Source organism: Camellia sinensis, chromosome 8 (assembly GCF_055761805.1).
Source record: "Camellia sinensis isolate YWXY chromosome 8, ASM5576180v1, whole genome shotgun sequence".
NCBI classification, from domain to species: Eukaryota; Viridiplantae; Streptophyta; class Magnoliopsida; order Ericales; family Theaceae; genus Camellia; species Camellia sinensis.
The window spans coordinates 184,228,564-184,254,123 of record NC_138968.1 but is presented as its reverse complement, the minus strand read 5'-3'; positions in this window follow the sequence as shown (position 1 = coordinate 184,254,123).

The following is a 25,560-nucleotide window of genomic DNA, read 5'->3' as shown; positions in this document are numbered from 1 at the left end:
AATTAGTTTGATTTAATTAACCTATGATTAGCCTATGTTGTAATTCAATTAGTTTGTGTTTTAATTATTTAATTAGTTAGTTGTAGCTAATTAATTTGTGTTGTAATAATTAGTTAAACTAGTTTAGTTAATTAATTCAAGTTTTGTAATAATTTGCCTAATTAGCTTAATTAGCTAAGTTTAGCTAGTTAGTTAGCTTTTATTCATTCGGACTCTCCTTCGCGAGGGCGAAATGTTGTAATAAGTGTGCGTGCGTGTGTGTATGTCTTCCAACCCCACGTCTTTCTCCCTTTTATTTACTTGCTTATGATGGTTAGAATAGGGACATGTTTCAATTAGCAAACCTTATGCTCGCATCCATTCATTCGTATTTCATGCACCGAGGCTCAACGCATCATTCAAACCGCATTGCAATTTCAAATAATTCTTTGAACACGTGTTTAACCGCATGTTATCAAATCGAATCATATGCCATATTAGTAGTTGAGCCTAGTAATTGCATATCTCATGTGTTGCATTAGACATTTCACATAGTTAGGAATCATGCATATTTTTCTAACTCATATCTTCTTGGCTTGGAGTATTAGGTGAGTTTTTATGCTTTAGCATACTCGTATGAATGTAAATGTTGCCATGATTAACATGCTTGCTATGAGGCTAAATGCTTACTTGTTTAAATGCATGAATGCTTGTGGATAAAGGCTTGTTGTTTGAATTGGAACGATTCAACGAATGTGCGTTTTAAGCCCACTATGTCTAGTGGCAAATCAGTTTTAAGCCCACCATGTTTGGTGACAAATTGCAAACTTTAAGCCCACTTGAAGTGGCAAATTCAAACCATTTTCGCAAACAAACATGAGTTGAATTGTTCCAACTTGAGCAAACTAGTCTATACTTGCTTCTACGCATCACATAGTAATGTTAGTTTAATAACTGGGACAAGAAAGCATAATGCTTGTAAAAAATTATATCATGATTAGTAGAGACCGATCTTTGATCGGGCGAGAGGGGGTGCTCAATTCATGACCTTCCCCTCTCGTACCCAAGTTCCCGAGCCAAGGCAACTTTGGTGATGACAGATACGTGGCCTTTGGCACAAGTCATGGTTTTCCTAAATTTCTCCAAAAATAAAATATTTAGGTGGCGACTCTGTATCTGGCAAAACAGTCCAATTTTGGCACTGTTTTGATTCAAAATCAATTTTCCAAAATGATTTGCTGAATTTGGACTCTTTGGTATTTATCAGTTTCACATTTCAGTTGTGAGATTAGATTCAGAACCGTGGGAGTCCGAACTGTAAGGCTTCTTTTCGAGCTTCTGAAAGGGGGCGTGAAAAAGCCAAGCTACAGCAGGGAGCGAAGATGATGCCGAGGCTGGCTCTGAGGTAGGGAGTGGAGATGATGAGATCGGCTCTGGCTTAGAGTCTGATTCTAATAGCGGCACTGACATAGACAGTGCCCTGAGTCCCCTCTGTGGAAGAGGACGAAGAAGGCCTCTCGAACTGGAGATGATTTGCACTGATTTTCATAATTTTTGCTTAGTTTCTTTTATTTTGGTAGTTCAGCACATGTATAGCTTCAGATAGGCTTTTACTTTTGCTTTAAAAAACGTGTACTCTCTTTTGTAAAAACTATGATCGGGGGGAAAACCCTACAATTTTTTGAAAAGAGTTATTGTTTTACATCATGAGCACCACATTTGCATGGAATGAAAATGGAGTTTGAATTTGAAAATGAAAACTTATATTGACACGTTGTTCTTAATCGGGTAATGAGTTAACTAACAACAAAAATACAAAATGCAACTCGATAAGCAAAATAAAAACAACTCAAAAATAGATATACACACTTGCTAAAACCAAAAGACTCCAAACAAGACCTCAAAACACAAAGACCAAGATAAAACTAGATTGCCAAAACTGCCAAACCCACAAGTGGATAGCAGGCCAGAAAATGTGGGTTGTCGGCTACAAAAAGTGGCCTGTCGGCCATAAAAAGTGGGTTGCCTGCCACTTATGAGGAATCCACCAGACAGCTGATAGCTGGCATCCACTCACAGCCTTATCTTCTACAAAAGGTCTTTCTTCGTGATTTCTTCACCAGAACCTCATTTTTTGTTGCTATTTTTTCTACAAATGGAGATATTTCTTGCCGAGAACCTCACAGATTGGATAGCCACTTTAAACGGCACGAAAAGGTAAATTTCTGAGGTTTCGGTATAAATGCTCTTTTTTTGTTAAGCCATACTCCACTTTGCTTTCCGTTCCTTCATGTCACGGCCCGATACTGGGACCCAATTATGAATGTATTTCGTTTTGGAACACAGGAAATGTGTCCGACTCTTGAAGAATTTTGGGCATTGATAGAAACCTGGCGCGATGAGGAAATTGTACCTTAGCCCCATTTTGGCCATGCCCAGGCTTTGGGACGGATGTGTGGGCTCACTTTGCACGAAGTTCGATCTTTGGCCCATGACAGAGAGCTAGACATAGCCAGCTTGATTCATCGATTTTTTGACATCGGTGACAGAGGAGACCTTCTTTGGCGAGATTTTTGGCAACATACCCTCTGTTTATGTATGCTTGCGCATTTCCTTCTTGCCCCTAGTTACAACGGAACCAGCATTCGGTTGATCGAAGTGGCCCAATGTCTAAAAGAAGGTAAGAGTTGTATTGGTTTGGCGCTGGTCGAGACCCTGATAGGCTTAGATGCTTTTCATTGGCGAGAGACCACCAGATTTGTGGGAAGTCCACTCCTTCTTCAGGTATTGTTTCTCACCCTTTTTGATAAATAGCTCGCACATTACTCAGCATTCATGTTCTATTTTCTCTCAAAGTCCTTTCTTTACTTTTCTCTCCATGCACATCTATCTATTCTTTAATCTCTCTTATTTTTCATCCCTTCCCAGGTATGGCTCATGGATAAGTTGAAGGTGGTGGACCCTTGCTTCGAGTATTCAGCTCGAGTTTATTTCTTCCGCCAACGACTAGTGGACCTTCCCAATGAAGGTTAGTGGTGCAACTGGATGTGTAGTAGGTCTGTAGCTGACATAGCTTGGCATTGGCCTTGGCTCAATTTGACTGAGATGAGTTACAACATGACTCAGCAGCCTGGCATACAGTCGATTGGCCTCACGCATTGCGTGTTCTACTTTCCCTACCAGTTCAGATGCCAATTTGACTGAGATGAGTTACAACATGACTTAGCAGCCTGGCATACAGTCGATTGGCCTTACGCATTGCATGTTCTACTTTCCCTACCAGTTCAGATGCCAAGTTGGACATGATCAAACCTATCCAAAGGAGGGGGGTAGAATACCTGGCTTCATTCTCAATTCATGCTTCACACTTGGCTGGGTACCTCACTGCCTGGAGGATGAAAGAGCTTCTGGTCCCTGCCCCTAGTTTTGGTCATGCCCTTTCTGGCTAGTGCTTAGCTTGGCGCGAGCATGAAGTACAAGCCGGGCCCACTTTGGCTATAGAAGCTTCCAAAAGCACGAGCAGATGACGTAGGAGCACCTGACTCACCTATGCCCCTAGTTTATTGCTTTGACCTTTCTTTTCAAGTTTTATGATGTAAAAGCAACTTTGATTTGTTTCAGAGAGTTGGAGAACTTTATGTTGAAATCAATGGAATTAAAGTTGTGAGCACTAAAAGTTTTTCTTTTGGTCCAAAAAAATGATCCAAGTTGTAAAAGGTAAAATTTTGAACAAAATCAACTTTTATTAAAACTTTCCAAAACCATTTTCAAAAATGATCACTATCTGACAAGCACAAAATCGATCCTCGAGATGTACAACCCCGAATCAAATGATCATAATTGCCCCTGATTACATACCACTACTGCATTGTAACTAGCTTTTCTTTCCAGAATGAAGATCACAACAAAACTAGCAGATGATGAACTGAGATAACCTGATCAGGAAAACGAGCAGGACGGTTGAGTTGGAGATGGTTACAACCGAGCTTCAGGATGAAGCTGGTTACGTATCCCAAAGATGGGAATCGGGCCTTACATAGTTCGGTTTAGGTTCACTCGAGTAATAACTCTCTCCTTTTGCACTCTAACTTTTGCCAAAGTCGCTCTTTAGGGTTTTTAACCTTGCAAGCTTAGTTTTTCTTTATTTCTAATTTTTCTTGCTCTAACTTTTGCGTTGGTCACCCTTTCGAGTTTTCAGCCTAGCAAGCCTCTCAAGGGTAGTATTTATTCAACTTGTCCATATTGATCGACTGTGAGAATTCCAGGCCATCTAGGTCCATGAGAATAACTGCCCCTCCTAACCGATAGCTTTGATGATGTAAGGACCAGTCCAATTGGGTTTGAACTTGCCCCTAGGGTCATGGATGGGAGCTCGGTTGTCTTTCAGTACCATATCTCCCTCCTTAAGATTCCTGGACTTAACTTTCTTGTTAAAAGCCCTGACAATTCTACATTGGTAGCCCTGAACATGATACAATGCCTTTAGCCTCCTCTCATCAAACAGCATTAACTCCTCAAATCTGCTCTGTTGCCAGTTCGCCTCTGCTATCTAACACTCAACCATACCTCACAGCGATGGGATTTCAATTTCAATTGGCAAAATGGCTTCCATTCGGTAGATGAGAGAATAAGGGGTTGCCCTTGTAGATATGTGTATGACTTATGAAAAGATACATTGTATTTCTCCAACAAGTCTATCACCTCGTTCTTGAAGTGGGAGCCGTTATTTGATATGATCTCGCTCGGGACTCTATATTGGCAGATGATATTGTTTCTGATAAATTTGGCCATATGTGATGCCTTCAACACTGCATAGGATTGAGCTTCCACCCACTTTGTAAAGTAATCAATCACCACCAAGATATATTCATGTCCATTCGAGCCTTTTGGCGAGACAGTACCGATATCGTCAATTTCCCAGACTGAGAAAGGCCATGGCGAAGTCATGTTGTATAGCTTTGACAGCGGAATATTCATGCGATTGGCATGAATTTGACATTTGCGGCATCTCCGTACAAAACTAATAAAATCCTCCCCCATAGTGGACCAGTAGTAACTTTGCTTGAGAATCTTTTGGGCTAGCATTACACCATTCATATGCACCCTGCATTCTAGGCCGTGAATGGCCTCCATAAGACGCTTCGATTCCTCTTCTTCCACACACAACTTATGCATTCCCAGATGACCTCTTTTATATAACTTACCCCTGCAGATGATAAATTGGATGGCTATTCGTCATATTCCCCATTTTCCTTTCGCATTTATCCCTAGTGGGTACATTTCATTTTTTAGGAAGTTCCAAATATAGTAATACCAGGGGTTTTTATCTTGCACTTCATCTATCACAGTAATAGTTTCATAAGCCAGCACGTATTTCTATTTGATGATAATTGGACGCATCCGGACTCCAAGTGGGATGTCTACCATAGAAGATAGAGTTGCTAAAGCATCAACAAACCGATTGTTCTCTCTTAATAGATGCGTAAATGTCAACTTTTCAAACCTAGGAATCAGAACATCCAAGGTCTGATGATAAACCTTCATCTTCTCTTCTTTGACTTTTCAGTCTCTGTTTGCTTGAGAAACAACCAAGTTCGAGTCCCCGATGACATCCAACCTTATTGCCCCTAATTCTAGGGCGACTTCTAAACCAGCAATACACCCTTCATATTCTGCTTCATTGTTGGACACCTTGAACTGGAGTTCAAAGGCTAAAGGTATATGAAAGTCGTTGGGTGCTATCAGCAACACACCTAGCCTATAATCATACTGATTGGATGCTTTGTCAAAGTACATCGTCCAATTTTTCTCTTCAACTTATAGAATGTCTTCATCTAGGAACAAGTATTCCACTGCCTCATCTCTTTCTACCGGGTGATCTTCCAGGAACTCTACTATAGCTCTCTCTTTAACTAACTTGCGGGTGACATATTTGAGATCAAATTCAGAGAGAAGAAGCAACCAACGAGCCAGCTGTAGACACCCCATTTTTGATCGTCCTCAAGACTTAGATGTCACCGTTTGAACACTTGGTGATCATCCATGTTCGTGTTCGTCTTGAGTTCTCGGAGGTTTCGGTCACGCGCCTTGCTCCAAGACCTCTAGACTTGTTTGTTTTGTGCTTGGTTGTGCACCAAACACTTGTGTTTTTGCTTCTGAGGCCAGGGAATGGCTTGTTGGCCATCCCCACACCTCACCGGTCTTGGCTTGAGGCCACCGGCCCTGTTTTCTTGCTACCGGCCAAATATTTTGGTCGGTCGGCAATGTTTTTGGTCGGCCAGCCATTTTTGTTGGTCAACCGGCCATATTTTCCAACTGACCCCTTTCCATCTGCTTTTGGTAGATATTTTATGCCAGCTGTCATAGCTGGCATCCACAATACACCCCCTCCATACACGTGTATGGAGGGATTTGCTCCCTTGTGTTGGCTTCTCCAAGAAGCTTAGGAATTGAATTCCTATAAAAGGAGGGCCTCCCCTCCCTTTCCAAAGGTTGAACAACCTGTGATATACGATATATATTACTCTCTCTCTATATCTCCTTCTCTCTATATAGTTGTGTGTGTAATAGTGTTCTAAAAGGGTTTTTGTTCTTAGTTTTGCACTAAGACACCTAGTGTTACACTATACTTTGGTTGCTGAGGTTTTAAGGGGTTGATTTCAGAGTTTTGAGTTGGTTTTTGATCAAAAAGAGGTGCTGCAATTGGTGTTCTTGAAGTGTTCTTCAAGCGTGAGAACTTACCTTTTTATTCCCCATTTTTGCTTAAGGTTTTAGACCTATTTTCATATTGTTTCGAGCTTAGTGTATAACTAATAAAAGTTCTGTATTTTCATGCTTGTTATAGTTGCTTAAGGTTATTTTGGTGTTGGGGGTTGTTTACCCCCTCTTAAGCTTTGTTTGACCCCTTTTGTGACTTCCTCTTTGGGCTTTGGAACCCATCGTGTATTGACCTTCTCACCACTGAAATCCAAAGGATTTTCAGTGGTGGAGAAGTGGTTTTGAGGTCATGTATAGGGGAGGGACACCCCTCTCTCCTTGTGACTCATTTGCTTGTATTTAGGGCTCATAAAGGTAGCATGTTTGCATAGCTTTATTTGGCTCCATTTCAGAGGGTTTTTGGTGTTAGTCTATCATGTTAGACCTCTGTTTCATGTTAGTTCGATGGCCTATTGTTTGCATCATGCACTTGTTTTGTAATCCCCTCTATTGTCATAACATGTATCATGCATTTAGACCATCATACTTGCATGTTTTAGCTTGACTTCATGAAGCTCTTATCCATTTTTTGACATGTTTAAGTTCTATTTGGTGTTGATTTGGTTATGTTTTCCATGTTTCGTATAGCCACCATGTATCCTAGCTTGTTAGCTTTGAGTGTGTGAGTCATGAGCATGCTTTATTTGGGTTATTTCAGTAATTTGGAATCATTTATCATGCTATTTCAATCCATGCTCCATGCTTGTATGCTTGCATTTACCATCCTTTCAAAGCTTTGAAGAGTTGTTCTTTTGTGCCTTAAAATATGTCATTGTGCATGCCTCTTTGTTTAAGTCCTTGGGCTGCCATATCAATGGGTTTTGGGGCTCCTTTTGGCATATTATAGATCTTTTTTTCTTTGAATAATCCATGCCATGTGTGGTTGAGGTAGTTGTAGTGGAGTGCTCTCTTTGTGGCTTTGAATGCCGCTCATTTTTGCGCCCATTTCTTAGCATGTTTTGGCCTCATCCCATGCATGTTCTAGCATTATTTTGGCCTGCCATGGGACTGTTTTGGGTCACCCTGGTCCTTTGGGGCTTGGTTGATATCGCCATGGTTCAAGTCCTTTGGCTAGCTTTGAGCTTTAGGTCTATTAGCATGCCATGTTTCTCTTGTTTAGTTGATTTGGCATCGCTCTTAACATGATTTCAGAGCCTATTGCATTATCATATTCTCATGTTTATCACATCTCACTCATATTTGAGGATTGTGCATTGTTGCATAGTTTGTGGATCAATGTGTGAACATGCGTGTTTTGCCCTTTCGGCGCCTTAATTCATCACTTTGGCTACTGTTTTGGACGTGGCTGAGGTCTTCCCACTATGGTATAAGTCCATCTTCGTATATAGCCACATGCTTAACATGGTATATCTTGTTGTATACTTGCTAGTTTACCTTTTGTCACATGCTCGTGTAGGTTGCTTTGCATTTGGCATGCTCGCTACTTTAGCCTTTATGTGCATGCTTGAGCCATGTTGCACTTGGCATATTCATGTTACATTGCATTACTTTGAGTTGGGATGCTCATGTTGCATTGTTTGCATGCATTGCGCTATATTTGGCATACTTACATGCATTGCATTGTGTTTGGTTTGGGGTGTCAAACCAAACATGAGGAATGAGGGACGTTCGTACTTGAAGTGACGAAACGTACCTCAATCCTCGGTCGCCGACACTCTTGATCCAACATGATAAAGTGTGTAGCATTCATCTGTTTGTTGCATTCATTCCACATTGATATGCACCTTTGACACCTTTGGCCATCTTGCATCGAAATGCGTGATTGGTGGCACGAGGGCTGAGAGTCATACTCCCTTGAGTTCATAGCATGATAGGGAGGGTGGTCGTACATACATTTGGCTTGCAAATTCCATGCCATGCACTGTCTGTCCTCTGTTGCAGCAAAACCAGTGTTCTGCAGGAAGAAATGGCCGGTCGATAACTTTCAGTGCCGGCCGACTACCAAAATCGAGCCAGTGATCCCATTTTTGGTCGATGACCATATTTCCATGGCTGGTGGTGTTTTCTCTTGGCCGGTGGCATCCCAAAGTGCTCAGGGAGTGGTTGAGAAGCAACCTTAGGATTTTCACAATTCTCAGAGGTGCATAACAGTGCAAACAGAAGCAACAAAGGCATGACAATGGGTTTCCGAGCAAGGCGAATCGAGCATGCATCATCCAATCATTCTGAGGTGGAGCTGCAGCGGCCTCTTTAATTTTATACTTAGATTGTTTTGTAATTAATTTATTAATTAATTAAGGGCTTTGTAATATTTAATTAGCTAGGGTAGTTGATTAATCATTCGGTCTGTATTATTTATTCGGACCCTCCGAGAGAGGGCAATGTTGTAATAAGTGTGCGTGTGTGTGATGTGTATCTTCCAACCCCACATCTTTCTCCCTTTCATTTACCAGTTTATGATGGTTAGCTTTAGGGCACGTTTCAATTAGCATCCTTATGCTCGTATGTTTGCATCCATTCATCTGTTTTGCATGCACCGGGCTCGGTGCATCATACTAACTGCATCGTATTTGAATTCCAAGTTGAATACATGTCACCTTTAGCATCTCATATGCCATCTTAGAATAGCTGAGCCTATCTTAGTTGCATTGTTGCATGTGTTGCATTAGGCATCTCAGCATAGTTAGGATTCACGCATGTTTTCTAATTAGCTTCTTTCTTTGGCTCGGAGTACTCGGTATGTATTTATGCTTTAGCATCCTTGCATACGTGTGAGTGACTGCCATGATAGCATGCTTACCATGAGGCTATGTGCTTGTGTGATATAACTGTCTAAATGCCTGTGGGTGAAGGTTGGGTTGCTTGAATTGGAATAATTCATCGAAACCCGTGTTTTAGCCTACTTGCGAGTAGCAAACTTCAATCCATTTTCAAAACAAACGGATATGCGATGCTTTGTTCCAACTTAGGCAATCTAGTCTATATTTGTATGATGTGCGCATCACATAGTAATTCTAGGTTAATAACCGGAATAAGAGCACATGTGTTTTCAAAAATAAGATATCATGCTTAGTAGTGGCCGATCTTCGATTGGGCGAGCGGGGGTGCTCATGAAATGACCTTCCCCAATCGTACCCAAGTTCCCGAGCCGAGGCAACTTTGGTGATGACGGACACGTGGCCTTAGGCACGAGTCAGGGTTTCCTAAATTCCCCCAAAACAAAATATTTAGGTGGCGACTCTGTATCTGGCAAAGCAGTTCATGTTTGGCACTTCTTTTTAAAAATCTGTTTCTCAAAACGATTTGCCGGATTTGGACTCTTTGGTGATTTATCGGTCTCGCATTGTACTTTGCGGGATTAGATTCAGAACCGTGACATTTGAGTCCAAACTATAGTGAAGCCCAATGAACAAAACGGGATTTCTCCCGGGATGTTCGGGGACGTCTACACCAGCCTACTCATAAGCGCCGGTTTCTCAAAGAGATATTTGATGGGATCTAATCTCGAAACCAGGATTTCAAAGTGAGCTAACAAGTAGTGCCTCAACTTCCAGGTAGCTCATACCAAGGCTAGGCAAGCTTTCTCCAAATGAGTGTAACGGGTCTCATAGTCTAGTATTTTCTTGCTCAAGTAGTAGATGGCTTTCTCCACCCTATTTTCAGATTCATGAGCGAGCATGCATCCCATGGTAGTTTTTGTTACTTACAGGTATAGAATCAAAGGTTTCCCTGGCTCTGGTGGTGATAACATAGGCAGATTCTGGAGGTACCGCTTAACTTGTTCAAAGGCAAACTGACATTGTTCATCCCATCGGAATTTCTTCACTTTCTTCAGGAGACCAAATAGTGGTTCACAAGTTAAGGTTAATTTGGAAATAAACCGTCTTTTGAATTGCACTTTATCTAGAAAGCCCCGCACCTCCTTTTCAGTCCTCGGTGGTGGTATTTCTAAGATGGCCTTGATTTTGGAAGGATCTACTTCAATGGCCCTTTGTGTAATCAGAAAGCCCAGCATTTTTCTTGCCGTTACGCCAAAGGTGCATTTCTACGGGTTTAACCGCAATTTGTATTCCTTGATCCGTTGAAAGAATTTCTTCAATGCGGTGTAGTGGCCCTTTCGTTCTTTGGACTTGACAATCATGTCGTTCACGTACACCTCAAGCTCTTTGTGGATCATGTCATGTAGAATGGTGGTCGTAACCCTCTGATAGGTAGCTCCAGCATTTTTCAAACCAAACGACATAACCCGTTAATAGTAGGTACCCCACGGCATAGTGAATGCAATTTTCTCTCTATCCTCTGGTGCTGTCACAATCTGGTTGTACACAGAAAACCCATCCATAAACGATAGCAATTCATGGCCTGTAGTGAAGTCCACTAACTCATCAATATGCGGCAGAGGAAAGTCATCCTTTGGACTGGCTCAGTTCAAGTCTCGGAAGTCCACACACACTCGGATTCTACCATCCTTCTTTGGCACTAGGACGATACTGGCCAACCAAGTCGGGTACTTAGATACTAACAAGAAACCTGCCTTGATCTACTTGGTGACCTGTTCCTTGATTTTCAGCGCCCAATCCAGACGAATTCTATGTAGTTTCTACTTAACTGGTCGGGCCTCGAGGTCAAGAGGGATCTGGTGTTGTACAATCTCAGGATCGATTCTAGGCATGTCTTCGTAGGACCACATGAAAACATTTTTGAAATCTTTTAACAAAGCGATTAAATGCTCGCGCTCCTTCGAAAACAACGTGGACCCGATCTGGACCAGGCGCTAATCCTTCTTAGTACCCATATTAATGGCAATGATTTCATTGGCACAGGGTTTAGCAAACCACTCATTCTCTCGATTAATCAAATTTTTCAAAGCTAGAGGAATTTCTTCCCTCTCATTTTCATTAAAATTCTGAAAATCTTGGTCAATACAATAAACCAACAGCACAGAAAAGTACACAGAATTTGCGAAGTTCTCATTCAAAAGGTCTAGATCTTCGGCTTCAGACTCAGAAGAAAAGTTGAATGAAGACCTGGACAGGACTTTCGTCTCGAGGTTACCATCCCCAGAAATACCAGACTCGGACTCAAAAGAACTTGAATCTGATTCTGGCCCAACAGACTCAGTGGAATCAGATTCTACCTCATCACACAATTCAGAACTGGACAGATAGCCTTCATCCAGTTGCCAGGTAAGAGATGGTGCCCCTAATGCATCCAAAATGCCACAGGTTGGGTTCGTACTCGGTTCTTCCACGATCATGGAGACAGTAAGGTTATCCCCCAAGTTCTCTAGGTCAGCTACAGGATCTGTTAGGAGACTAGCTAGTGTTGCCCTTACTCCAAGTTCGCTGCCATCTGAGTCACCTTCCATGCTTTGTTCAACTTTGATGCTTAGTTCAACCCTTTCCTCATCATCACTGTCCTGCAGCTGAAGATCAAAGAAGATCTCAAACCGGGGGACACACTGCTTTGAGGAATTTACCCAAGGCTCGGGAAAGCCACAAAAAGGGAAGTCTTCTCCCTCCCGAACAAAACAATCATTCAGTATCCCTTGGATTGGCCTATGGATGAGTTCATAACGTTTCCCGACTTGCTTAGCCTTGGCTTTGCCTCTCATTTCTTCTCCCTTCCTTATCCAGTCCTCTTTGCTGGGCACATAGCCCAGTCCAAAGGCATATGGATTGTGTGGCACATCTGTCAATGCTGTAACACCTTTCTGACCACTCCTTCCGAGTCCCATTCTTGGAACATGCTGCAGTTTGTTCATGAAATAGATGGACTAGGCGCTGATGTACATGCCTTCATCTGTGGCCAGAATGGTCTGCACTACTTGGGCTTCAGCTAGAGTGAATCCTGAGAAGAATACATCCTCCTCACCATGGTTGATCACTAGTACTAGCGTAGTCACCTTTGGCAGCAGATGGATGGATGAATTCTTGAAAACAATCGCTATTCCTCCCCCATGAGGGTACTTCAATATCTAATGAATAGTGGAAGACACAGCTTTCACATGATGCAACCAGGGCCTCCTTAATAGCAAATTGAAGGTAGCCGACACATTCAAGACATGAAACTCAACCTCTTGCTTAGTTGGGCCCACCTGGACTCTGACTTGCACTGTGCCCATGACCTTTCTACTTCCGTTATCATATGCCCGAATTACTTGGGCTATAGGAACAAAGTCCGCTGGTTTGGGGCCAATTGCATAAGCAATGCTAGAAGGATAAACATTGATGGCCAAACTGGTATCTACCAATACCACCGGCACCCATTTCTCGCTTCATTCCACAGATATGTACAACGATTTGTTATGAGTTGAGCCTTTCGGCGGTAGTTTTGAGAAAATAAGCGTTGCTCTGGCACCACTTGGAAAGACCAAACCCACCAGCTGCTCGGGCGTGGTGTCAATGGACAATTTAGCCTTGTCCATTGCTGACGACACCACCTGTTGGTGTATTTGCGAGGCTATGAGAAGGCCCTTGATGGAGATATCAGCTTGAATTTTCTTGAGTTGTTTCAACACTGCCTCTTCTTCTAGTTGTTTCTCATTTTCTTTTTTGGCTTCTTTGTTCTTTCCAGACGCCTCTGCTTGATCTTGGTGCGGTGGCTTAAAATACCACCCACTTCTTGTCAGATGGTCCATTTCTTCGGTATACCACGTATTGTCTGAAATGCAATCACCCTAGTCTTCATCGATGTGAGCCAGGTGTAGATAACTATCTGGCTCTGCTTATATCACCTTTACATCATAGGTATCCCCCACATGGTGTTGTGAATTTACAATTTCCTGGCTGTCTTCAATTCTTTCTCGGTCAAACTACCTCAGTTCAGCTTCCTGTTCAATATCCATAGTGCTCTAAGCGCCCATTTCTTGGGCTGGGTTTTCCACACTAGCGCCGTCCGGCAGCTTTCCTTTCTCATCAGCCCTTCCTATTACTATAGTTATCTCTACTTCCTTTCCTTCTGGTTTCATTCAAGTTTCTTCCTCTCTGTCTGGCTCATCACTCAGCCATCCAGAGTTATCAGTTAATCCATTCAAGTTGAACCACCCAATCTGTACATCCCCTTGATCTTACTTGTTAAAGAACTACAGGTTATCTAAATCATCTTCGAGTTCTGCTAGATCATCCAACCCCTGGCTCAGGCCATCTTTCCTGACCACATTGATGTCTACCAAGGTTGGTAGTACTAATTTAGGCTTGATTTAACCAGTTGACAGAATGTAACAACTTGGATCATACACCCTATCAGATAAGTCCTCAGGACACTTTGGCAACAACATAGTACATTCCTCCAAGGTCAACTCTCCTTCCACCGTGAGTCTCATCACCACAGGCTTAGGTTGAGGTTTGGATGTGCCCATCATGCACAAATCTGCACCTTCCGAAATGAACAATGTTGGTTTTGGTAGGTAGGAGGGGGTAATATATACGCTGGGGTATTAAGAGGTGGCTAGTGTATGGATTAGGTTGAGATTTCGAGGTGGGGGGACTTGATTATGGGTTGGGAGTGGATTTGTGGTTACGTTCAGTTTTTGAGGTGGAGCGATCACCTTGTTGTCAATGAGATCCTGAATCTCATGACGCAATCGAAAGCACTGGTTCGTATGGTGACCATGATGTTGGTGAAACACATAGTATTTTGCGGGGTTGTGTTTGGGTGGGAGAGGATCAGGAAGCGGGCAAGGTTCTAAAGGTTTAAGGTGCCATTTCTTGACTAGCACCTTCATGTCTTGAGACAGAGTCATATATAGTTAGTTGAAGGTCCTCTGGGATCAGGTAGGTTTAGACAGTGTTTATGAGCTTGTGTTGGCAAAAGGGCCAGTAATCTTGGTTCCGGTCATAACACTTACTTCTGACGGTCTCGCAGCTGTGCTACCACTAGCAGCATTGAAACTGCAGACAAACGACCTTTTTGCCGGCTCTTTCTCATCTGTGATAAGCCACTGTTTTATGGCATCCTCAATTTGTAGTCCCATTTCATGGAGTTCTGTAAATGTTAACAGAGGTAGGACAATCATCTTTTGCAGTAACTTGTTGTGTAGATTTCGGACAACCATCTTAATTTGATCCTTCTCGAACAACCTTGTGGTCATCATCGAGGCTTTAGCTCTCCATCTTGTCACAAATTCAGTGAAACCCTCCTTCGGCTCTTAGCGTGTTGCCTCGAGATCACGAGTTGTGACCTCAATCTATGTATTATACGAATACTGTGCAACAAAGGCCTCGGCCATCGCTTCCCAATTCTGTTTGACAAAATCTTCCAACTTAGCATACCAAATGGCCGCTATACTAGACATGGTATGGCCAAAGAGAGACAGCTTTTGTAGTCTAGTTAGGTCCATCAGCCACAAGATGTCCGAAAATAGCCAAAGATGAACCATTGGATCTTTGAAGCTGCCAAAACGGTCAATGTGCAGCATTTTAAATCGATCCGGTAATGTGACCACAGAATCAGTATACCCGTCCTCTGTATCTGGGATGAAGTTAACCCCCTGTGCTCTCTTGAATAACTTTTCCAGTTTATTGACCGTGAGTACAGTTGGGTCAACCTCGAACTCAAACAAAGCATCGGTCTAATAAATAGAGGTTTTGGAGGCTTGTGCTAGGATTGGCTCTGTTGGATTGCCCTGGTTTTCTTGGATATTAACAGTATGAGTGGTGGTTATGGTTACTGGGATACCCGTGGTAGGTGCATGGGATGCAGAGGCCGCAGCCGGCTGTGGTTGCTGTTGTTGTAGCCTGGTTATAACCTCAGCCTGAAGAGTCGTGTCCTCAGCCTGACGAGCCGCATCCTGCTATAGGGTCTCAACTGTTTGCTGTAGATGATGTATCAATTCTTCCATACTGACTGGTGGATACTGTGTCATTGGAATAGGCGATTGATCTCGTGTTGGGCTAGAAATAGATGACTGTCCCTGAACCGGATTGGACACAGTTGAGTTGAGGGTTGACTGTTGTAAAAACTGAACCAGTGAACTCTGCCTGATTCTCCTTCGTCTTGTAACTGGCGAGAGTGAGGTAAACACGGGTTGTCCCCGAACAAGATCCCCAGCTTTACAAAGTCTTTTGACTCGGGTCCAGAGTACTTAGGGGATATCCGAACTTTTCAAAGCTATGGTTTTAAACTACCTAGCAAAAGAAATAAAGCAAAAGAGTAGTAATTAGAAATCGCACAGCACCTCAGCTAAGATGTTATCAACGCAGACATGATCAAAGTTGTAGGACTGCACTCCACACTGAATTATGCCCCTAAAACAGATACCAAATTTGCAACTGTTATGCACATTCTTGTATAGTTTCACAGTAAAGCACATACCTGTTAAAAGAGAGCCAAAACACCTCTATGAGAGGGTAGGGTTACCCTGTCCTAGTTTCTTCAGGGACTAGGGTTTCACTATTTCAAACAAAGCGGTTTCACGCAATTCTTCATTTCGGGTGAGCATCATGTCCTAGTTTGGATTAGTCATTATGGCTTTACTATATGCAGCTAGGCCAAATGATCAAAAAAGGTACATCAGCAAGACTACCTAATATACGTCTCGCATCTAACACCGAGAAGTGAAAGGATGATCAAACGGTACAACAATGGTCCAGATCCAAGGGTTGTGTTCCCAACATGGCAGAGCACACGACCGGTTAGCCTTTTGGCAAGCTTTTGGGGAAGCCTCTGGCAAACCGTCCAAGAATAGCAGATGGAAAACATAGTGACTTAGGCGCACCAATGCAAATGCAATGCAACGAACATATAAGTGTAGATAAAATTTCACATCATGAAGTTCGAGTCAAGTTCTCAAAATTCCCCAGCAGAGTTCCTAGAAACTGGAGCTCGACTTTTCATGCTCCTTTCGGATACGACTAGCCCTACAGTTCAGAATCTCGCAGTTCTGAATCTGATCCCACAAATGTGATGTGAAATAGATAAATACCAAAGAGTCCAACTCTGGTAACTCTTTTGAAAAATCAATTTTGAATCAAAAATGCCAAAAATGGACTGCTTTGCCAGATACAGAGTCGCCACCTAAATATTTTTGGAAATTTTAGGAAACCTATGACTCGTGCCAAAGGACACGGTCCGTCATCACCAAGATTGTCTCAGCTCGAGAACTTAAGTACGAGAGGGGAAGGTCATGAATTTGGCACCTTACTCGCCCGATCAAAGATTAGCCTCTACTAAACATGATATGAATCTTGTTTACATTATATGCTCTTGTTCCAATTATTAGATTAACATTACTATGTGATGCACACACAAGTATAGACCATTTGCAAAAATTAGAATACTTTGATTCATGTTTGTTTGAAAATTTGTTTCAAATATGTATCACTTGAAAAAGTGATCGCATATTTATATTACTCAAATTATTCCAAATCAAGCAATTAGCCTACATCTACGGGCATTCAAGCAGATATATCAATTAAGCACTTAGCCTCATGGCAAACATGCTAAACATGGCAACAATCAAATTTGTACAATATGCTAAAGCACAAAAGTTCTTACCTAGTACTCCGAGGTGAGCTAAAAGAAACAAAAGAGTTAGAAAACATGCATGCTCCTAACTAATGCTACAAGACTAATGCAACATATGCGTAATGCAACTAATAGGCTCGGCTACTAATTATTACATGTGAGTCAATTTGATAGTGTGCGGTTTAAGCATCTTTTCAAAGAAGTATTTAAACGACAATGCATTGTTAGAATGATGAACCGAGTCTCAGTGCATGTAAGACAAGTGGATGCAAACATATGAAATGCTAAAAGAAACATGATGTTCTAAACTAACCATCATAAGCAAGTAAATAAAAGGGAGAAAGACGTGGGGTTGGAAGACATACACATTATTACATTGCTTGCCCTCGCGCAAGAGGGTCCAAATGAATGACCGAGCTAATTAATTACCTAATTAACTAACTATTACAAACTCAAATGAATAAATTAGCTAAGCTACTTAACTAATTATTACAACAATAAATTAATTAACTATTCTAGCTAATTAAATAATTACAACACATAACTATTCTAACTAATTAGTTACAAGGCCTCTACTCCAAGCATAATTACAATATCATCTTGAACGGATCCCGAGAATCAAGGGACGGCTCATGCATGGATGACGGTTTCCACCTGATAATGCTCTCCGTTTCGTTACTAGAATGCCTTTGTTGCACAGTCACAGTTGAAAAATGCACTACTTTACACCTCAGCTTCTGCTCTGCTCTGCTTGGAAAGGGCACTTCCTGCCTTGAAAAAGTGGCCAGCAACCCAGAAGTAGTGGCCAGGAGGCCACTAATAGTGGGTTTCCGTCCAAAAAAAGTGGCATGTCGGCCACCAATTTTGGTTCACTCCTGTAGCAATAGAGGTCAAACAGAGCGCAAACTAGAGTATTCTCAGGGGATGTTTGTCGACCCTGCCTCTCCTTAATAGTAAACAGGTCAAAGGAGGAGTAGGTTTGGTTCACAAGCCATCAATCGATCCAATTTCATTGTGTGTTGACTTATGAACCAAGGGACATAATTTCAATAAATGCATAATGAAAGACCAACAAAACCTCCTCCCTATGAAACAACTCAAGACTTAATGGGTAACGTTCGATTGAACCCAAGTTGATTTTATCATGCTTCACTTTTAGTCCCAATTTTATTACTTCATTTTAATTACCATCCATCCATTAACCAATTGAGTCCAAAGATGAGCTTTAAGTCCTCTAATAGGAAGGAGTACCAAACCAATGTTGTTTTAGGCATGAGAGAAGTGTCATGCCGTTGGTAATGAACCCCCAACGGGATTAAACCATTAAGCACAATACCTCTATCTCAAGCTTAAACAAGCAAGTAGTTTGAAACAACTTTCAAAGAAAAGAAAAAGCCAAGAAAGGAGGGAGGTTGCAGAGGTGATTAGAGATGAAAACAAGTATGGAAAGTAAGAAATAAACACTATCAACTCAAATAAATTGGTGGCGAAGGCCTAAACAACCAAACCTACGAGGACCATTGCACTACAAGCATGCTATATAAAGCTCAAATGCAATGAACAATTAAAAACAATCCTAAAAAAATCTGAAAAAAACATGTTGGAATTAAGACAAAAATAGCTAAAACAATAAGCTACAACACGGAGCAAGTTAAGCTAGTAAGTAAGCACAAGGAGGGAAGTCTACCCCCTTCATTTTTGGGACTTCAAAACATGATTTTAGCCTCTAAAAAACCTCTGAGATTCAATAGTAAAAAGATTATAAAAATATATATATATATATAATAGAAAGGTGGGAAACACAAGGGTAAAGGCTTAAGAAGTTAGGTGCAAAGAAGCGTGATCCACCCCTCCACCCTTAATGGCCTTAAACCACAAGTTTCATCCCAGAAAATTAGTGTAAAAATAGTCCAAAAATAGTAGAAAAGATGGCAAATAAAGAAGGGAAACATGCTAAGAATTAAACCTCTTGAAGAGGGATACCCTTTTTGAGTTGCAAACCAACACTTATACACCCTCAAGAGCTAAAGCAAGCTCAAAAATACCTCATCCCAAATACCACAAGGTTTGGTTTAGAGTGTATAGGCAAAGGCTTAAGAACTTGCAAGAGAGAAAAAAAATTTTGCTCCAAAATTTTCTAACCTTTAATACAAGAGGGGAGGTCCTCTATATACAGAAAAACATGAGACCTCCTCAGAAATATCCATACAGACACATATGGACTGGTGCATGCATCTGTGGAAACAGTTGGCACAATTGACAAAAATATTTGAAAAAACACACAAATGACCGGCAGGCCACTAATAGTGGACGGCAGTCCACACTAGTGGATCTGCAAGTCCCATGATGTTTAGGCTTGAAAAACTGCTGTTTTGGTCCAAAAACAATGCAAGAGGTTCACAGGGTTTTGAGGGTCAAAGCTGAGGTATTCTGCTAAGGACTTTGAGCATTTGACGAGCATATATAAATTCATCATTGGGTGCGCAATCAGTGGCACCTAAGTCGTAAGGGCGGTCAAAAATGGGGTGTCTACAAGGGGGTCGCTCGTGACACGACAAGAAGTTGTTCATCCGGAAACGAATCATGCAAAGTTAAAGGGTGACTATTATATTCAACAAGGACTCGGGAGAGGTGATCCACCACTACATTCTCAGATCCTTTCTTATCTTGGACCTCTAAGTCAAATTCCTGAAGCAACAATATCCATCTAATTGACCTAGGTTTGGTCTCTTTCTTTGATAGTAAATACCGCAAAGTGGTATGATTAGTGAAGACTATGACCTTGGAGGCTAGGAGATAGGACTGAAATTTATCTAAGGAAAAGACCACAGCTAGCAATTCTTTCTCGGTAGTAGTATAATTCAATTGTGCATCTGAGAGTGTGCAACTAGCATAGTATATAGCATATGGTGCCCTATTGACCCTTTGGCCTAACACAGCCCCGACAGCATAATCTGAGGCATTACACATGATTTCAAAGGGAAGCGACCAATCTGGTGATTTCATGATTGGGGCGGCAATAAGAGCCACTCTTAGTGTTTCAAAGGCTTTTAAACATGGCTCATCAAAGATAAAAAGTGAGTCTTTAACAAGTAAACTACACAAACGATGTGATATTTTACCAAAGTCTTTGATGAACCTATGATAAAAACCTGCATGCCCTGGGAAAAACCTAATTTGACACACAGAATTGGGTGGAGGAAGGCCTGCAATGAGGTCAAGCTTAGGTTTTTCAACCTCTATGCCTCGATGGGACACAATGTGTAACAACCCCGACCTATGATTAACGTTGATCCATGATTTAATGTGCCTAATAAGTTATTGAGATCAAATTCTAAACTAATTGCACGTGTGTTGCACTAATTGTATTTTTATCTGTCTCTTGTAGAAATATATGCTTCTGTTTCCGTTTTGGTTCGCAAATTGAAAGCCTTATCGACATCCGATCATGAAATTGGCTTAGTATATGTGTTATTTGGAATTTTTAGAACATTATGATAGATTCAATTGAAATTCGATTCGGAATGATTAAATTAGATAAATGATGTCAATTGATTAGCTATAAATGAAGTCTTCCTAGTGGAGCCTATATAAGGCCACTTTGATTTCCTTAATACATTTTGCACTCTCATTCCATACTCCTCATGGCTCAAAACGTGAGACAGGGAGAGAAAAGAGAAGATTTGAGCTCAACTAGCGTGATTGCTAGAGAATTGGGAGAAATTGACTTGAACTTAACTAGAATTTGAGTCATTGGGAAGAATCACTCAAGACTCAAAGAATTAAGACTTGTAGGTAAGGAATTAAACCCTTTAATTATGGAATTAACTCATTTAAGTTACGAATTCAGAGGAAAATGAAAAGATTAGTGCATGAAATGAACTAAGGAAGTGAGAAAGAAGAAGAGTAGAGCTTGCATGTGCATTTTATGGTAATGTTTAAAGTTGATTTCAAGTAAATTCTCCATGCATGTCCTGTTCTCAACTTAATTATGAGACTTCATCATGTTTTCCATCAATTTGTCTCAATTGATCATGTTTTGGAAGCTTTGAAGTCAAGAAAGTGCTTCCAGGTAAGTCCATGTGTTGTTTTATAAGTTTCAAGTCCAAATTTACCCAGTTGACTTACTCTTTGGCCTTGATTTTGTGAAATGATTTTTAATTCTTAATGTTTTCAAAGTTTAAACTTGTTTTCTCAAGTTTTGGGGCCAAGAGTTGTGTTTTGATGAGTTAGATTAGAGTTTTAAGCTTAAGAGTGCAATTTGGAAATTATAGATTCTACACTTCCACTCGAGCGGCCACCTTTGTTTTTGTAACTCTGCTCGAGCAACCAGAAGTTCGCTCGAGCGTGAAATACATGCTTCCAGAAGTTTCATGTTTTTGCAAACCGCTCAAGCATCAAGAGTTGCGCTCGAGCGGGGACATGAGTCTTATACTCGAGCGACCATTGAGTGTCTGTCGAGCATGAAAATCGCATAACCAATACTTTTTCAAAATTTGTAGAGCGCTCGACCGTGGGAAGTTGTGCTCAAGGGTTCCCTCACGCATTGCATGTCCACTCGAGCGGGGGAAGTTGCGCTCAAGTGGGACCCCTGTTTTCAACAAGTTTTGTTAATTGTGTTCAAGTACATTTTAGCATCCTCATTGCATCCTAGGCATTCCTAAGCCAAGATTAAGACATAATAATGAGGGTAAAACGTAGAAACACACTAAGAACGAAACGTAATGAGTTAGATGTATTCCAACGTGTGTTTCAAGTGTATATTTGTTATGTGTTGATGTATGTCACGTGTAGTAAACCGCTTGATTAGTCTGCTTTTTCTGTTTGCACCTGAAGCCAACTGTGAGTAATATCTTAGTAAAGTTATGTTCAACTTTATTTATTTTCTGTATGATGAATTAAGATCTGTTTTCTGAAATGATATGTTCTGTACAATGAATGATTGTCTAATTTCTGACATGTATTTGTGGCATCCTTAGCATCATGTGATATTTGTTAACTGTTTACCCAGTATCGGAGGCCCCATTATAGGACTTATTATGTCTGTCATCTGTTACCCGTACCGGATGCTCCATCATGGAGCTCAGCATTTATATTCTACCCGGATCTGGAGGTTCCTTTATGGAATTGGTTATTCATAACCACCATATGTTCTGCATCTGTTCTGTATCTGTTCTGTTAGCGCTAATGGATGTACCACGTATGATTTAGCATGAACTCTAATTTCTGTGTATGATTTGGACAAGATTATGAGCATGGATCTGCTTCTATTTTTGAAATAAATATGAATCTGTTTTCTGGAGTTGATATGGGACATCATTCATGGAAACCCTTTACTTTGTTATTTTTCACTAGGCTTTCACTCACTATTTATATTATGTATGCAGGTGACCAGGCACGTGATCAGGGCCAGAATTGATGGCCTGGGATTCCATTTTGTCAACCACCCTTCTTGCCTCTCGAGGAGGTTTCGGACCAAGTGAAGTCATGTGGCTATGTCTTTTTGAACCTTCAACACTTTGTTTTCTCTTATTTAATGAATAATTTGTTTTTGGTTATATGTACATGGGGTGACGTATAATTACTGTACCTATGTGATGTCATGCGTATACTTATAAAGTTTAAAATTATTTTGTCCCATGTATGTCTGCACAGCTCAGTGGACATTGTATTTTGTATATTTACTTCCGTAACCTCTTGATTATACGTTATTCTGTTCAGAGGCCTTTGGTAATCCAAGGATTACTGGCCGGTTACGATGCTAAACCTTTAGGGGCGGGTTTGGGTCGTGACACAATGTGTCCCAATGCTATACCCTCACGAACCATAACATGGCTCTTTTCCCAACTCAAAATCAGGTTTGTCTCTACACAACGAATAAGGACTTTGGTTAAGTTCTGGAGACATTCCTTAAAAGACGGTCTAAACACGGAGAAGTCATGCATGAAAACCTCTAAAAATTACTCCACCGTGTCAGAGAAAATGGCCATCATACACTGTTGAAAAGTCACAGGTGCAGTACATAGCCCAAAGAGCATGCGCCTATAGGAAAAAGTGACAAAGGACAAGTGAACGTGGTCTTTTCTTGGTCAGCGGGGTACACCGGGACTTTATTATACCCCGAGTAGCAATCAAGAAAACTGTAAAAACCTTGCCCCGCTAACCTCTCAAGAATTTGATCAATAAATGGCATAGGAACATGATCCTTCCTAGTCAAGGAATTCAATCTCCTATAATTAATACACACTCGCCATCCAGTAGTGGTTCATGTGGGGACCAACTCTCCTTGTTCATTCTCTACAACAGTGATGCCCGATTTCTTGGGCACCACTTGCATGGGACTCACCCACTTGCTATCCAAGATGGGGTATATAATACACGAATCCAACAATTTTAACACCTCCTTTTTCACAACCTCCTTCATGTTGGGATTAAGTCTCCGTTGCATTTCACGAGAAGGTTTGGCATCCTCCTCTAAATGTATATGATTCATGCACATGGATGGATCTATCCCTTTCAAATCGGCCACCGACCACCCTATAGCACTCTGATGTACCACAAGAACACTCATTAATTGACTTTCCTGCTTTGTGTAGACACCCCATTTTTGACGGCCTTTCAAGACTTCGATGTTCTTGTAGGTACATCCGATGAAGAATCTGTTTGCTCTCCGAGCGCTCGAAGTCCTCAGCAGAACGCCACAGGTTTGAGCCTTTCAAACCCTACATCCATTTTGTCTCGTTTTTGAACCATGCCTTGGTCTTTTCCTCCTACAGTCTCTGGTGGTCTGTCAGCCATCTATGGAGGCTGTCGGCTAGCACTTCTTGTCTGCTGGCCATTGATGTGCCTTGTCAGCCATCAATGATACCTTGCCGACCATCACTAATGGCCGGCTGGCCACCAGTGTTTTTTACAGATATTTTATGCCAGCTGTTTGGACAGATGCTTCCATCTGTCCACATGTAGAGGGCTAGATCTCTTTGTATAGATTTCATGTTTTCTATACATAGGGAGTCCCTCTCTCATGTTTTGAGGTTAGAAGATTTCAAACTCAAAAATTCTCTCACTCTCTCTCTCTCTCTCTCTCTCTCTAGATTTCTCTCTCTCTTGCCATTTTGTGCACACTTGCCTAGTTATATCACCCTTTTGCATACACGTCTTTAACCAAAATTGATCACCTTTGAGTTGAGATCCCTTAAGGTCTTGTTGGAGCTCTTGAAGGTGGTTTGGACTTGTATCGGTATAACACTTGTCTTTTAACTTGTTGTAGTACACTTGTTTCTCTATCTTTTTCCACCATTTTTGGGCCTTTTTTGAGCTGTAAAAATCTCTATTTTAATGGGCTAAAATTGGTGTTTTAAGCCACTTAAGGTTAGGGGGGTGTCTCACCCTTCTTTATTTCTTGCTTCTAAGGCTTTTGCACATTTCTTTCCCACTTTCAAGCCAAATGTTTTTTAGCTTTTGACAACTGAATTTTAGAGTATTTTCAGTGGCAAAAAAAACGTGTTTTGAAATCCAAAATTGGAGGGGCTAACCTCCCATCTTTGTGTCTTGTTTGCTAGCCTAGTTAACTCCATGTGTTGGCATGATTTTCTAGCTTTTCGTAGCTCTATTCCAGCATGTTTTTTCCTTTGTTTTAAACTAATTTAGCTCTATTTTGGGCTGTTTGGGTCAGTTGAGTCTTGTTTTGCATGGTTGTAGTGTAATAGTCCTCACAAGCTTGGTGTTTTAGGCCATTAAGCACCTCTTGTTTGAGTCGATTGCATGCTTTGGTATTGTTTTGCACTTAATTTCAACACTCATCACCTTTGCAACCTCCCTCCTTTCTTGGTTTTTCTTTTTGCTTTGAAAGTGGTTTCAAGTCCTTTGTTTGCCTAAGTGTGGAATTGAGGTTTCATACTTAATGGTTTAATCTCTTTGGAGGTTCATTACCAACGGTATGAGACTTCTTTCATACCCAAAGCAACTTGTGTTTTGAGCCTTCTTTCCATTAAAGGACTCTAACTCACCATTTGGACTTAATTGAATTAAGGAATGGTTGGTAAGTTAAAATGAGTAACTAACAACTTGGGACTAAAATTAAGCAAGATAATAACTTATGTGTACTTTAATTGAACACAAGGAAAATTGGGACATTTCATACTCAAAGTGATGAAATGTCTCAAGTTTCCTCGGTCTCCATTGCCCTTGATCATGCATGATAGGGTGATGGTTCTTGAGTGTTTTGTTTTGCATTTATTGAGTTTGCACACCTTGAATGACAAGACATCATGCAATGAAATTGCTTGGATTAGTAGTTTATGGCTTAAGTTCACAAATCCTTGGATTTATTCATGAAAATGTGGGGTGAACTGTGCAGACAATCTTTAGAAATACCCTCTTTTTGCTCTATTTGTA